This window comes from Dipteris shenzhenensis, chromosome 13 (genome assembly GCF_047967505.1).
Source record: "Dipteris shenzhenensis isolate YYH24624 ecotype China chromosome 13, Dip_SZ_1.0, whole genome shotgun sequence".
Lineage (NCBI taxonomy): Eukaryota > Viridiplantae > Streptophyta > Polypodiopsida > Gleicheniales > Dipteridaceae > Dipteris > Dipteris shenzhenensis.
The window spans coordinates 33,515,221-33,530,178 of record NC_141608.1 but is presented as its reverse complement, the minus strand read 5'-3'; the positions used below and the strand labels follow the sequence as shown (position 1 = coordinate 33,530,178).

The window sequence follows — 14,958 nt, the reverse complement described above, 5'->3', positions numbered from 1 at the left end:
CTGAGATATCTGAAGACTCTCTTCACTGCCTGCCAATGCTGTGAACTGGGCATGTGCATGAATCTGCTGAGCTAAGATACTGCATACTATAAGTCAGGTCTGGTGTGACATAAATAAATAAGGCATCCAACAGCCTACTGATAAAGAGTGATATCACATGGTGGGCTCCTATCATGAGCTGAGAATTTGAAGCCAGAGTCCACTGGAGTAGAGATTGGCTTGCAATCCTCGAACTGAAAACGATCAAGGAGCTGTCCAATATACTTGGACTGTGACATCGTGATACCCCCCTCAACATGAGCAAACTGAATGCCCAAATAATAGTGGAGCTGTCCCATGTCTGACATTTCAAAAACCTGCTGCAAATCAGCCTTGAAAGCTGCAATATGCTGAGTATCTGGGCCCGTGATGAGCATATCATCCACATATAAAATCAGCACTAAAAAATCAGATCCACTCCCACGGACATAAAGAGTGGGTTCTGTGGGGCTATTCTGAAAACCAAGAGATAGTAACTGTGCATGAATTTTGGCATACCATGCCCGGGGTGCCTGCTTCACACCATAAAGGGCTTTCTATGCCGGCATACCTTGTTTTCAGAATTAACAACCTCAAAGCCAGGAGGTTGTGTGACATAGACTTCTTCCTGCAGATCCCCATGAAGAAAAGCAGTTTTGATGTCAAGTTAGTGCACTTGCCAATGGTGATGGGCTGCAATGGCAATGACACATCTAATGGTAGTAATCCTGGATGTGGGAGCAAATGTCTCCTCAAAGTCAATGCCTTGTTGTTGGGCATACCCTTTCGCAACAAGACGGGCTTTGTATCGATCTATGCTGCCATCAGATTTCCTTTTTAATTTGTAGACCCACCGGGTACCAATGGCATGCTTACCTGGAGGGAGATCTACTAATTCCCATGTGTCATTTTTAGCAATGGATTGTAACTCAGCTCTCATTGCATCCATCCACTCTTTGCTGTCAAAAGCATCTTTATAGCACAAAGGCTCTTCATTGCAAGCTGTAGCAAGGAGTGCAAACTCAAGAAAGTGACCATACATCTGTCTATTCCCTGATCTTGTCCGGGCAGCAAAAGGCTGATCTTGTTTGCTGTCTCTCAATGTATCAAGAAGCCATCTGGGAACTTGCCTTTGTTGTCTATTGACAGCTATTTCTTCAATCACTGCATCATGAATAGTGGGATTATTTTGTGCTGGAAGAGAAACCTGCAAATCAGCATGGGGTAGTGGCTGATCATTGCTTGTTGGAGGGCTTGCAGGAGGCTCATGTTGCTGGTCAAAGTCTTCCTCTGAGGAAGGCAGAGGTAACCAAGAGTCAAAGGCATCAAATATGTCAACATCTGGCTTAGCTTTGCAGTCCACAAGAGGAGAAGCTGAATGTTCAGCAAAGATTACATCTCTACTGACAATAATCTTCCCAGTATTTGGTTAGTATAACCGATACCCTCTGCTCTCCTAGTTGTAACCAATAAATATGCATTTGATTGCCTTGTCATCAAGCTTATGTCTCAGCTGAGATGGTACATGAACATATGCAAGAGACCCAAAAACTCTCACGTGTGAAAGTGAAGGCTTCCTGCCTTTCCATGCTTCATAAGGTGTAACAGTCTTCAATGCCCTTGTAGGTGATCTATTCAGCACATAGTTAGCACACATCACTGCATCAAGCCAAAATTTATTGGGCAAAGACTTGGCCTTAAGCATGCATCTGGCCATCTCCATTGTGGACCTGTTTTTGGCTTCCTGCCTTTCCATGCTTCATAAGGTGTAACACTCTTCAATGCCCTTGTAGGTGATCTATTCAGCACATAGTTGGCACACATCACTGCATCAAGCCAAAATTTATTGGGCAAAGACTTGGCCTTAAGCATGCATCTGGCCATCTCCATTGTGGACCTGTTTTTCCTTTCAAAAACAGGATTCTGCTGAGGAGTGTAAGGAGTAGTGCATGAGTGAACAATGCCTCGTGAAGACAAAAATGCATCAAACTCCTTTGACATATACTCTACCCCCCTATCTGTGTTGAGGGTGACAAGCTTGCATCCTGATTCATTCTCAACCATATTCAGCCACCTTTGAAAGCATGAGAACACTTCAAATTTGGCTTTTAAAGGATATACCCAGCAATATCTTGTGAAGTCATCAATGAGAGTCATGAAATACTTGTACCCCCCAATAGCATTTGTCCTCATTGGGCCACAGACATCACTGTGCACTAGCTGCAATTTCCTTTGTGAGAGTTTTGGACAATTCTTTTGAAAAGGGAACCGATGCATCTTACCCAAAAGACAACCCTCACACACATGTTTGGAAACTGTGTGAGTTTGAGGTACATCATTTGCCATCTGCTCTCAATGTAGCTTTGCAAGAGCTCTATAATTGAGATGACCCATTCTCTCATGCCAAAGATGAGTTTCAGCAAGCTGTGAATCTGAAATAGCAAATGCTTCAATAGAAAGTGTAGCTGAGTGATGATCAAGGTGATAAAGCCCCTTTTGCAAAGTGCCAGTGAGAACTATGGCATTGTCATCACGAAGATCATAAACTAGGCATCTGTAGCCATCAAAAATCACTCTGAAACCTGAAGTGGCAATTGCTGAAATTGAAATCAAGTTGACTTCAATTCTAGGCACAAAAAGAACATTTGTCAGAGTGACAGGATGGCTTGAAATGGATGTGAGCTGCACATCTCCAATTCCTTTTACAACATAGGAAGCATTATTAGCACATGTGACAGTTCCCCCTCAAGGTGCATCAGCTAAAGAATGAAACAACTGTCTGCAAGATGTGACGTGCTTGGAAGCACCACAATCAAAATACCAAGGCTGAGCATCATTAGCAGTAAAGAGTGCATCAGCTTTGGAGGGATCAAATGAGCAATGGACAGCCCATGCCCAATCATCCTGGAGAGCATGTGCATGTGAAGCATCTGCTAGCTCATGGGATTCAATAGCATGTGAGGCATTAACTATCAATCCTGCTTTCTTTTTCTCCGAAGCAATGCGCTTCCTGCATTCTGAAATGTCATGTCCAAGCTTGCGACAATAGTTGCATCTTTTCTTCTTTGACTTATCTGCTGTATTTTTAGATGCATGGGAGGAATTGCAGCTACTATGCGCAGATTTAGGTATGGAAGCCTTGCCTCTTCCTGTCTGCTGTGAAGCAAATGCATGATCAGGAATAATTGCTTGTCTATTAGCACGACTTTGCTCTTCCTGCAAAAGCAAAGTAACTAGCTGATCAAAAGAATAGTGGTCTGGATTACCCATGGCTACCAATCGAAGGGTTGTAGCAAACCCTTGATATGTATCTGGCAGTCCATTTAGTGTGGTACTGACAAGCTATGAATTTGGCACCACCTCATCAATGTTGGCAAGTTGTTCCATGAGGTCCTTGACCTTTGTCAGGTATGTATCCATAGAATCACCTTCATTCATATTGACTTCCTGTAATTGCCTTCTCAAATATGCAACACGTGCCTCATTACGAATCTGATAGAGAGAAGCCAATTTGTCCCAAGCATCCTTTGCTGTCCTGCAAGACCAGATGTGTGGAATAATGATTCTCTTGCATGATAAAACAATACATGAATGTGCATTTGCATCTCTTGCATCCCATCTTGACTGTTCCTGAGTTGGGGGAGCAATAGCAGGAGTGCTAGAAGATAAGGCATCAAGAGGAGTACTCCCTGCAGAGGGACCAACAATAGAGGCAACCACTGTAGCGTTGGCTGGCCTCAGATCAACCCCAGAAACAATATTCCACAAATGCTTTGCAACAAGAATATGTTTCATGAGATAAGACCACATCGGATAGTTGGTGCCATCCAACTTATCATCTTCACACCAAATAGATCTTGATTGTTGCCAACCATTGCAAATGGGATACCCTGAAAAAGACCTGAAAACCCAAAAGCCTCAAGGCTATCACTACAAAGAGCTGGCTGTCCAAAAATGACAGCAAATATCTGCAAATAAATATTCTGCAAATTTCCAACCCAAATCAAAGGGCAAATGCAGATCTGACCCAAATGTGACTGTGTCAAGCAATGTTCACTGCAAAAACAGCAAATCTGGCAAAAGCCCCAAATTTAATGAGGGCAAATAGGCCAAAAAGAGAGCAAATGCAGAAAAGCCCCAAATTTTGCTGAGATTTTTGCAAATGTGACCCAATGTATGAAAATCTGACTCAATGTCCTGCAAAAGTGACTCAATGTACTACAATCGAAAAGAAATTGCAGACCAAAGCCCAAATCCCTAGTGTTCTTGCAAGAAGTTGCAACTAGAGGAGATGAAAGGCACTGAAAGCCCCAAAATTTTGCAAATGTCCTGCAAAAACCCCAACGCAAGTTCACAGCCAATGCCTGAACAAGTACGAAACCTGATGATAGCTTTGCACGTGTAAAACTATACGAAACTCCTGAGAAAAGTACGATCTGTACAGAGTGCTGCTGTGTACGAGCAATACAAGTGTCCAATGTACGGTGTACGTACAATGTACGGAAGCTGTACGGAATGCAAGTACAATTGTACGGAATCCAATATACGATGCAAGTAAAAACATAGTATGGTATGCAGTACGGAGCAGTTACGTCTGCTGTATGGATCACTGTACGGAGCAGAGACATTTGTTGTACGGTGTACGAAAAGTGTACGACGGTGGTACGGATACAAGTACGTGGGAAGTATGATGTACGGAGTATGTACAGTGAGCGGCGCAAATACAACGCAGGTACATACGAAAGCAAGTACGTTATGCGATACGCAAGTACAAGGTACGGAACAACTATACGTACTTTGTGCGGGTTGTGTGTACGGGTGTCCGTACAATCGTACGGACTGTACAGATGGAGGAGCAGGTAGGCTGAGAGCAAGAGACGAGTCAAAACGTAGCTCTGATACCACTGTAGGATCGATAAGCAAAAGAGATAATACAAGGTACAAAGAGTCGATGAGAATCAGTCATCACGTCAACTAGAATAGTAGAAAAGAAAGAGTACAAAGTACTTGTACCTAGACCTAGGACTAAGTGTCCTAGGTGTCACATAGGACTAAGTGTCCTATGTGGCCTAAAAGGCACTAAAATTATAAGTGCATATATTTATGCCTACAAGGCACATGCCATGGCCTATAGGGCATCACTAGAACCACCTAAAGATGGCCTACACGATACACAATTATACCCATATTTTCTCAATCATTCTACGTGGCCTTAAAACCTCCATCATTGCTGATGTCACTTGTTTTCACAACTCCAGTGATGTTTTCCAAAAGATAGGCCCTTAATGACTTAGAATGCCCACTTGGCCTTAATGAAATTAGCCTCTTCTGAAGTTGATTCGGAGGCTTGATCATATACCAAGTTTGCATGTGTCTTCATTTTGAAATAGCAATCCTCCTCTATGTGATTGGTCCTGCAACAGTTGCACTTTAGCTTGCCTTTTGCCTTGTTTGATCCCTCATAGGTTCCTTTGGTAATGAAGTATTTGTTGGAGAAATATGCTGAGCCCCCTTGTTGCTTACTCTTGAACTTTCTTTCTTCTTCTTGTAGTGAATTAGTCACCCCTTCCAATGTTGGAGCTGGAATGTTCTTCAAGCTCCAAATCGCTTTTCAAGTTTCTCCCATGTCTCAAACTCTCTTCATCTTCGATTGCATTCCTACCCCTTTCATCGCCATTGTCGTCCGTTACAATGTTTACTATGTTCGTGATTGTGGAAGAGCGTAGAGCCAAAGCACAAGATGGGAGTGGTAGTAGTTGCTTGAATGTTGAACTACTTCGCATAAAAATAATATATCATATGGTCAATCGCAAGTCTAGAGAGATTGAATGCAATTTAAAGAAGAGGTGCACGTACGAAGATGCTCAACAAGTGGCACTTATAGATTGTTGCAAGTTGAAGTGTTGCCAGATTGCAAATCGTGGTTTGGTTTTGCAGAAATATGATGTATGTAACCCTTACTTAGTGCAAGTGTAATGATAGAGAAAGCTTTGTCACCCTTAGTAACCCTTTAGATTCTCCCTCTCTAGTACCAGACTGCGTCTCCTTCCTGTTAGCTATGCTCCATATACTCTCTCTCATAAGATGAGATTTTACCTTCATTTGCGATACATGGAACCCATTCCTGTCAAACTTATCAAAATGCATGTAATGAGATGTCATTGTGAGTGAAGGAAGGTCTTGCCACGTTAAGGTTAAATTCTTTGAGCTGAAAATCAAACTGCATGATTCATTTGTAATGTTGCTTCTCATATAAATCATATAAACCATATAAAAGCCTTATAATGCAGCTATGAGTTTCTACTCAAGAGCATGTCTGATGAAATCTATGGTGACATAGCAACAGCATTATAGGTCAACCTTGCGTACTTCCATCGCAAAGGGTAAAGCTAAATTCAGCTGGTCAGACAAAGCTTACAAGAAGTTTTTCAAGAAGCAGTACAGGGACCATCCCAAACTGTTCGAGGGTCAGAGGTGCCCGTTTTAAGTGTTTTAAATGTCATTCCAGGGGTTTTGGTTCGCTCCAAAGGTGTTGGTGATGTCAGAAGTACTAAATTCTACACCGTGCATCAGATATAATAAGGGAGCTCAAGTATATCCTCATTGAATGCAAACTTGACAATATTTCTTTTTTCTTTCGTCTAGTCCCTTACAAATACGCTTACTTTTCCTCACCATACAAGTGCATGTGTGTGCTCAAAAATCTATGCACTTGCACAAGATAGATCTAGTGAAATAAGAGCGCTACTCAACAATCAGAGAATAGGTCATTTATACCACATGTAGAGATATACCTTTGTAAGACTAGAATAAGCCCAATCATACAAATTTAGATTTTTTGTTGTTCTAAAGACCAAAAATCTACATAGAAAAGAAAAGAGAAAATGAAAGAGCAGAAAAAAGAGATAAACAAAAACTTTTATGAAAAACAAAAGGAAGACATACTTAGCAACCAAAGCAACACTTATGTCATCATCAGTGCCAAAGCATAAGCAGCTATACTGGGTTTCTAAAGACCCGTGGAGTAGCAAATGATCATTCATATCACGTTTAGAGAGCAGAGCAAGCCTCCCTAGCTAATAAGATCAATTGATAGCAACACAGAGTATTTCTCCATATCACTCTTCAACTTAGCATACACAATAGGATGTGAATTAATATTTAGTGCCCACAACACAGGTGTAAGCACTACTTAGCACTTTAAATAGCGAATTATAAGTGCTAATCAATACTCACTATATAGCAGTTAGTGCTAGTTAACATCATAGTGGAGTTGCAATTGGACAGAGCAACTGAACAATAATATGAAGAGTATAGAGCTGGGTGACACCTTATTTCTCCATATCACTGGTTGTAGAGGGACCACAGTAGCAATGGAGACTCAAATAACGGTGCAATATACTCAATAATGAAGGTGACGGCATGTAGATGGGAGGTCAGCAACTTCCACATGGCAACTATGTCATATTGAGATAGTATATGATCTCTGGAATAATGCCGATACGGTTTCCAGGTCTTGAGATGAAGAAACTGCAGGTGGCGCGATTATCTCATGCAGTAGGTTGAGCAGAGACTGTCCCAAGCAGACGTCTTCCAGAGGCATGAGTTGATGTAGACAAGCCTACAGTCAGCTGTGCAGCATTGCAGGAGGATAGCCGCCTATATAGACTAGATAAGAGCTCAGGAAGCAAGGCGGCCTGGAGTAGAAGCTGAATAACACTGCTCTGACATCATTTGTCGCTGTAAGGCAAGACTGTGGAGGGTTGAAGATAGATTTTGGAAACAATTTGTAGACAACACTACTCGTATATTTATGTTGGAGAGCCTCTTCTATGCTGACTTTGCAACAGCAGCACATCATATGCGAGATCACAAGCAGGTATCGCAAGATCCACAATTATCTACATGATTTTCTCAATCATACTACGTGGCCTTCAACCTACATCATTGCTTTTGTCATTTGATATCTACCAAGGCTTTGAACCTTTACCATTACTTGCACTCACATAGTGCCACAGGGTCTCCTTAAGGATGGATGGAGCTTGCAATTCCCAACAGCAATAGCCTCAATATCATTTGCTATAACTGTTTCTCTCTCTCTCTCTCTCTCTCTCTCTCTCTCTCTCTCCCCCCTCCTGTACGTTCCGTACGTAGCCTCCCGTAGCTTCCGTACATAGCCTTCCGTACGTAGCCTCCCGTACCTTCCGTACGTAGCCTCCCGCAGCTCTCCCGTCGTACCTTCCCGTACAGCCTCTCCAGTACCATCCCTTCCGTACAGCCTCCCCGTATCTTCTGTACCTCTCCCGTACACCCTCTCTCCTGTATAGCCTCCGTACCTTTTGTTTTGTACCGTGCCACCTGTTAAGCAACTACAATCCCCAATTTAGGGGCTAACATAACAGCAGCCAGCAGGGCCAAGCTGTCGGCCAGAATCAGGCCGACCAGCTGGTCTGGCCGACCCAAAACTGACCGACCAGCTGGCCGACCAGCTGGCCGACCTCCTAGGTCAGGCCTATAAAAGACTCCCTACCCCCTCACTCTCAGTGGACAGGACCTGCAGCTGCTCCTCACCTCCTCCATCCTTTGCTGCAGCCCCTCTTGCTCCAGTTCTGCCCCAACTCCTCTGTCTCTCTATTCCTCTCCTTCAGCTCTAGCCCTGAACCTCCAGCTGCTGCTCCAGACCAGCTCCTGACTGCTGCCTGACAAGCTTCCACATTTCTCCTCTTCATCTGCTGCCATCCTCTCCTACCTCTAGGGCAGCTCCAGCTCTTCATCATCTTCGTCATCATCGAGCTACACGGAGGACTGCGTTTCGCTCCCTCTGCTGCTATCTTTTCTACAGTTTCTCTATATGGTATCAGAGCCATGGTGATCTAAAGACCCCAAATCTCTGGGGATCTAAAGATCTTGCTTCTTCATGGAGGCCATAGGTACGGGGAGCATCACTCCTATGAACATATCTTCATTCCGCTGCACACTACGGGAGAGAACTCCATCTTGTACTCCCATCCCTCCCTCCCTTTCTAGCCTCCATCTTCTACTCCCATCCCTCCCTCCCTTTTCGGTTTCAGGCTTGACACTCCCCATTCCTTCGAACAAGGGGGTCATGATCCTTCACCTCTATCTCCATCGGCATCAACTTCCAAGATCTACAAGTTCTCCCTAGGCGGGACCCTTTCTGTTCAGATGTGACTTGATGACTGTTGTTTCGAATCTTGTCCAGCATGGAGGTGGGGTAGACTCCTCTCTCCCGAGGTCCAAGATCGGGCACACACTGGCTCACTGTTCAGCTACGACCTCTTCCTATGGCGGAATCCCACCATCTCTGCATTATCAGTGCTGCAAGTTGCACGACCATCTCATGGTGATGAATCCCTCCTCCTTTGATCTATGCAGCAAGGTGGCCATCCGTATATGTGACAATATGATGGACAAAGTGGATTCGGACAAGGCCTCGGTCCCCTCCGAAGTCGCCCCCTCAGTTAGGTCCTCGAGTGTAGAGTCAAGCAAGAAGGAGGCTAACGAGCCTAAAAGCTTGGATACGACATATTTGTTCTTTACCTTTGCTTTTCCCTCCACCTTTCGGCGGTGAGAGGGGGTGGCTTATTCTCTCGAGCTTCACAGTGTTCTTATTTCTGTTGATCATACGTGTAACTAAGGCACTTGAGGAAATGAACAATTCCCTTGCAAGGGCACTTCTCTTGTGACCTTCTCTGCATTTTTGCATTGCATCTCTTGGGCATTTCGTAGGGATAGCCACCATCGACATCTCTACACGAAGCTCCAAGCACACAATGTCTGCCCCTCCAAATTGGTAATTGAGAGCGGGTGTTAAGCAACTACAATCCCCAATTTAGGGGCAAACATAACAGCAGCCAGCAGGGCCAAGCTGTCGGCCAGAATCAGGCCGACCAGCTGGCCAGCCCACCGACCTAGGAATTGACCGACCAGCTGGCCGACCTCCTAGGTCAGGCCTATAAAAGACTCCCTACCCCCTCACTCTCAGTGGACAGGACCTGCAGCTGCTCCTCACCTCCTCCATCCTTTGCTGCAGCCCCTCCTGCTCCAGTTCTGCCCCAACTCCTTTGTCTCTCTATTCCTCTCCTTCAGATCTAGCCCTGAACCTCCAGTTGCTCCTCCAGATCTGCTCCTGACTGCTGCCTGACAAGCTTCCACATTTCTCCTCTTCATCTGCTGCCATCCTCTCCTACCTCTAGGGCAGCTCCAGCTCTTCATCATCTTCGTCATCATCGAGCTACACGGAGGACTGCGTTTCGCTCCCTCTGCTGCTATCTTTTCTACGGTTTCTCTACATGGAATCATCTTTCTGATTCGCCTAAGCCACGGTCCTTGAGACACGACGGCTTGAGGTTCTTGTATTCAGTTTTTCATATTACCGACAGGCACTATGTTTTCTGAGTTCCGTTCTTCAGTTGTGTCTGAGTATCGTCTATTTTTTATCGCTCCACTGCAAACCCTATCGTTTCTCTATACAGCCCGTATAGCCTCTCCCCTACCTTCCATACAGCCGTACCTTTACCCGTCAACACCTCTCCATCTTCAATATCTCCCGTCCGTACCTAGTCTAATCCTAGTCTAGTTCTAGTCCTCCCTAACCCCGAGTTGGGCTAAACCCCCAACCCAACCCGGGGGTTAGGTTAACCCAGGGGGTTCATCATACAGCCAACTATGGATTGGCCTACCCTCTCCTCCAAGTCCCCCTCAACCCCCTCAACTCCTTCAACATATTAGGATTCGGTACTCTACAGTTGCAGCCATGACACCCTCTCCATACGCACGGAATTACCAACAAGAAGGCTCAAAATGGCCCATCCTCGGGCAACAGGATCATATTTTTTATCTGTAGCAGGCAGTGAGAGAGCTACGATTGGAGCTGGCAAAAGTAAAGGCCCGACTTCACATCTTGGAAGGGCCTGGTAAGCAAGCAGTAATTGATGAGGCTGTAAAATCTTGTAAGGATTCCCCCCTACCCCGCAGCTAGTCTCTACAATCAAAGATCTTGTTCACACTGAAGTACAAACTGCTAGGAAGGAAGTGTTTGTGGAAGTGGACAACAAAAAAGCAAGTAAGTCTGATATCCAAGCAGAGATTAAAGAACACGAAGCCATGTGATAATGCACTGAAGATTAGAATAGGGGGGCTCCCAAAAGATTGGTACAAAGAGGAGGATACATAGAGTGAAATATTGACAAAGATCAAATCAAGTTTGCCCAACATTGAATAGGTGAATGATGATGAGCAGGATGATGATGACTCCAGGCCAGCTTCTATTTTGCACTATAGAGGTCATGCAATCCTTACACTGAAATCAAGATATGCGGATCAAGCTTCTTCGACAATCTTACAAGCTAAAGGGCACCAAAGTATGGATAGCAGAGGAGCTTACACAAACTCAACTCAAGATTAAGGCAACTGAATTAGCTAAAGTCAGGGCTGCCAGAAAGGATGGAAAATGGGCAGTGATGTATGGCTGTTTACTCTTCCAAAATATCATGTAGGTACTCTAAATAATTGGGGTTGCTTTTTGCACTCCTTGGGAGCTTCCATGTGCCCTCCCTAAAGCAGATGTACTAGAGGGTTTCTTGCTGTCCCATAGACATATTCTGCAACTAAGACCTAGCTGCTTTGACATCTCCACAGCATGCCACAATGGCAGTACAATCAGGACCATTGTACAGACATATTCTCTTCACACATATGCATGCATCCACACACCCACACTCACACATCATATAATACAACAGTCTTCAATCTGTTCTAACTCTAGACAAGAACGCTAGCATGTCATGTCAATAAGTAAACCACATTATTAGCTGGAGCCTGAATAATATTTGGGTTGCAATATGGGCTAAACAAACAGTAATGTTCCTAAGGTCATTGCCCAGAGATGAAGTGATGCGAACTCTATATTGAAAAAATCAGCTTCACGTTGCCAATTGCAGCCACAAAATCTAGAGGATCATATTTGAAAACAGTCTGCACACTTGGAATGGACAAAATTGAATGCAAAGCAGTGGCAATGGTCTGTAAGGTCAGGAGTCTCAAGTAACCAAAGCTGTAAATTGATAAGGAAACTGCCAAAGAGCTCCAACGCTATGGAAGGTCCGCATTGACTGCAAGTGTGCAATCGTTCGAGACAGGTTGACTGTAGCTCATAGGTACTATATATATATATGCACCATACACATTTAAAGGACGTTTTAGACTGGAAAAAGAAAAACTATGAACTTCGGATCCCGGCCACTATGAGCTTCCTGGCAGTCTGCGTTCTGAGCTCAATTTATGAACTGCGCCTTCTTTCCAAAGATTTGTTGATAGCCCTTTACCAGTATTACATTGATTGTGAGTACTTGTGTGATTAGTGGGTTTCTCACTTAAAGACTACGAACTTCCGATCCCGTCCACTGCGAGCTTCCAATCTCGGCACGTCTGCGTTCTGAGCTCAATACTGGGCCTCTTTCCAAAGATTCGTTGAAGCCTTTTACCAGCATTAGATTGATTGTGAGTACTTGTGCAGATTAGTGGGTTTCTCAAGCATGCTATCTTCAGACTCTTGAAAAAAGAATGATGCGAGGAAGCAAGCCGATCATCAACAAAAGTCGATCGAGGAAGTGTAGCTCGAATGTTACAAGCCTGGCTGAGAGCTTTAAGATAGGTACGTTTATTCTAAAGAACAAAAGGTATCATCCTTCAAAAGTTGCCATGCATTGATTGAAGAAGCAGAAACCTTTACGCATTTATAGAGGTCGACAGCTCGTACCGTGTATAGCTATAAGATCCACGCAGCCCCAAACAGCTCCGTCGTTGTTGTTCGATATACCTCAATGGCCACCTACAGACGCAATACGAAGATTGCTGAAGCTTGGAGAGACAAAATTTTGGCAATCAGCAAGATTGCCGGAGCTTGCCTTGGAAGAGAAATGCAAAGAAAAGTGGCACACACCAGGAAAGGCTCCGTCTTCGTTCATGCCAATTTCTTTCTCGTTGAAATGGACTGCCATGGTCTTTTCAAGTTAGCGCATTGCACATCGGCTCTTTCTTCGAGGGAAATCACAAGTACGTCTTCGAGATGCTACAATGACACTTCTTGAAAACATCGATCATTCATGCCGCCCATTATGAGGTGAGACACGACATTCGCCTCAACATTCTATGTTGCTACGAACTGCTTTGCGGCTCTGAACACGAGATTCATGTCGATGGCTGTCAAAGGTTGCTCAAACGTTGTATGGATGGTAACGATGCCTGGCGTTTGATTCCGCCGATCAAGAAAGAACCGACAAAAGGTAGACACAGAGAGACCCCCATGCACAGTTTCAAAACCTGCGCAATGGAGTCGCAACAACAACTGTGCAACGCGCAATCCAATTCCCGATATGCAACTTTAGCTCACAGGCATTTCCACACTTTTGCAGTCTTCTGCAAGGCTTTCCCACGCTTCAATGCACTTTGCAATCAGTCTACCTGTCAGGCAACTGCTGCACAGCATCGCAAAGACGGAAATTCCATCCCCTTAAGGCACCATTGATCGAATAAGCATCAGGAGGGGGGGATCCGAAGCAAGAGAAAGAAGAGATGCGGGAATCGAGACAAACAGAATCGCTGTCCAGCACCAGGATCAAGAATCAAACCGGGGGATAGTGCGAGATGATGAAACGGAGCTAAAATCGAGGTGGAATGACGGATTGAGAAGGAAAGACGAACGAAAATCAAGCGCAGAAACACAAAAAGATCGATCGGAGCTACGATTGACGGATGTAAAAGGGAAGAGGATGGGCCAAGAAGCTGATTTTAGAGAGAGAAGAGCCCGGGTAAGGGGAAGAGTAAGCCATAGCCAGAGCTTAAAGCTCAAGATGAGAGCTTTTATGTTAACCTCGAGTCTGGTTTATAAACCAGATATTGGTTCTCTAGCACATGTTATGATGAGGATGTTTGAGCATCGTGCTCTCAGCCTTGGTGTGTTACACTGTTTAGATCAACATCCTTGCTCAATCATTTCTTCTTATGAGGAGCACTCTGCAATGTCTAGATCAACATCCTTGCTCGATCACTTCTTCTTATGACAAGTACAAAGTGCCAAAGTGTATGTCCAACCTCTGTACAGTCAAAATATATCATGGGTACTGTGACAATATATCATGGGTACTGTGACGCCAAAAATTGATATATTTTATTTGGCATTGGTATTGTTTTCTTCTATGTTTGATAAGAGTTTGAGTATCAAGTGATAGCATAGCGACTCTAACTTATTTCTATTTTCTAAGATATTCTATGGGATTGAGAGGATGAGTGGAATGGATCATTGTAAATATCATAGATATGAATTATAAATACCTTGGTATGGGGTGAGGGTAATTTGTGTATGGGATATTATGGGTTTTTAGAAAATAGTAAGAGTGAGTCATATAAAAAGATTGGCTCATGTGAAAGGCATGTGAAAGAGTGTGGAGTCAAAAGGAATCCTTCTAGAATGAAAATCTAGAATCATCTACAGGGCAGCAATTATAAATGGGTGAAGTAGGATGACAAAATCTCTATAAAAGGAGCCCTCCTCTCCCTTGTTCATTATCTCTTCCACCATTAGGCCTCATGTTGCTGTAGCTCTAGTCTCTTTCATGAGCCTTCTCTCCCTCTTGTAGATATTCTCTTATGTAGAATCTTGAGTCCATCTCTCTCTAATTTATTCTCTCTATGACTAGTCTTGGAGCTTCCGCTCCCTCTTATACGTATGAAACCTCCTCTTCTCCTTTGTATTTGTAGTATTTTGAGTTGCATTGGAGTGGAGTCTCACTCTATTGGTAAAATGAAGGTCACTTCAGGTTCTCTGTCTTGAGTGTCTCTTCCCTTTTTCCAATGTTTTCTCTTCCAAAGTGCTCAAAAGTGTTATCTATTCGGCCGCTGATTGCGCATACATGATGT

The 14,958-nt window shown here is 44.0% G+C and overlaps 1 protein-coding gene across 5 annotated transcripts in view; it reads right to left on the bottom strand.

The window, feature by feature from the left end:
• Window positions 1–13,926, bottom strand: part of LOC147895320 (ADP-ribosylation factor GTPase-activating protein AGD12-like) — a 91,868-nt gene extending 77,942 nt beyond the window's left edge. Inside the window, exons 1-3 of one of the 5 annotated variants that reach the window (XM_087383958.1) lie at window positions 13,671–13,926; window positions 12,983–13,514; window positions 12,800–12,871 (exon numbers count right to left, since the gene is read on the bottom strand). The gene's annotated coding sequence lies outside the window, so the exon portion shown is untranslated. Of the gene's footprint in view, window positions 1–12,799; window positions 12,901–12,982 lie in introns of all 5 variants that reach the window. The other 4 variants (XM_087383960.1, XM_087383959.1, XM_087383956.1 and 1 more) reach the window with 4 other exon arrangements.
• Between the last annotated feature and the right edge of the window lie 1,032 nt (window positions 13,927–14,958).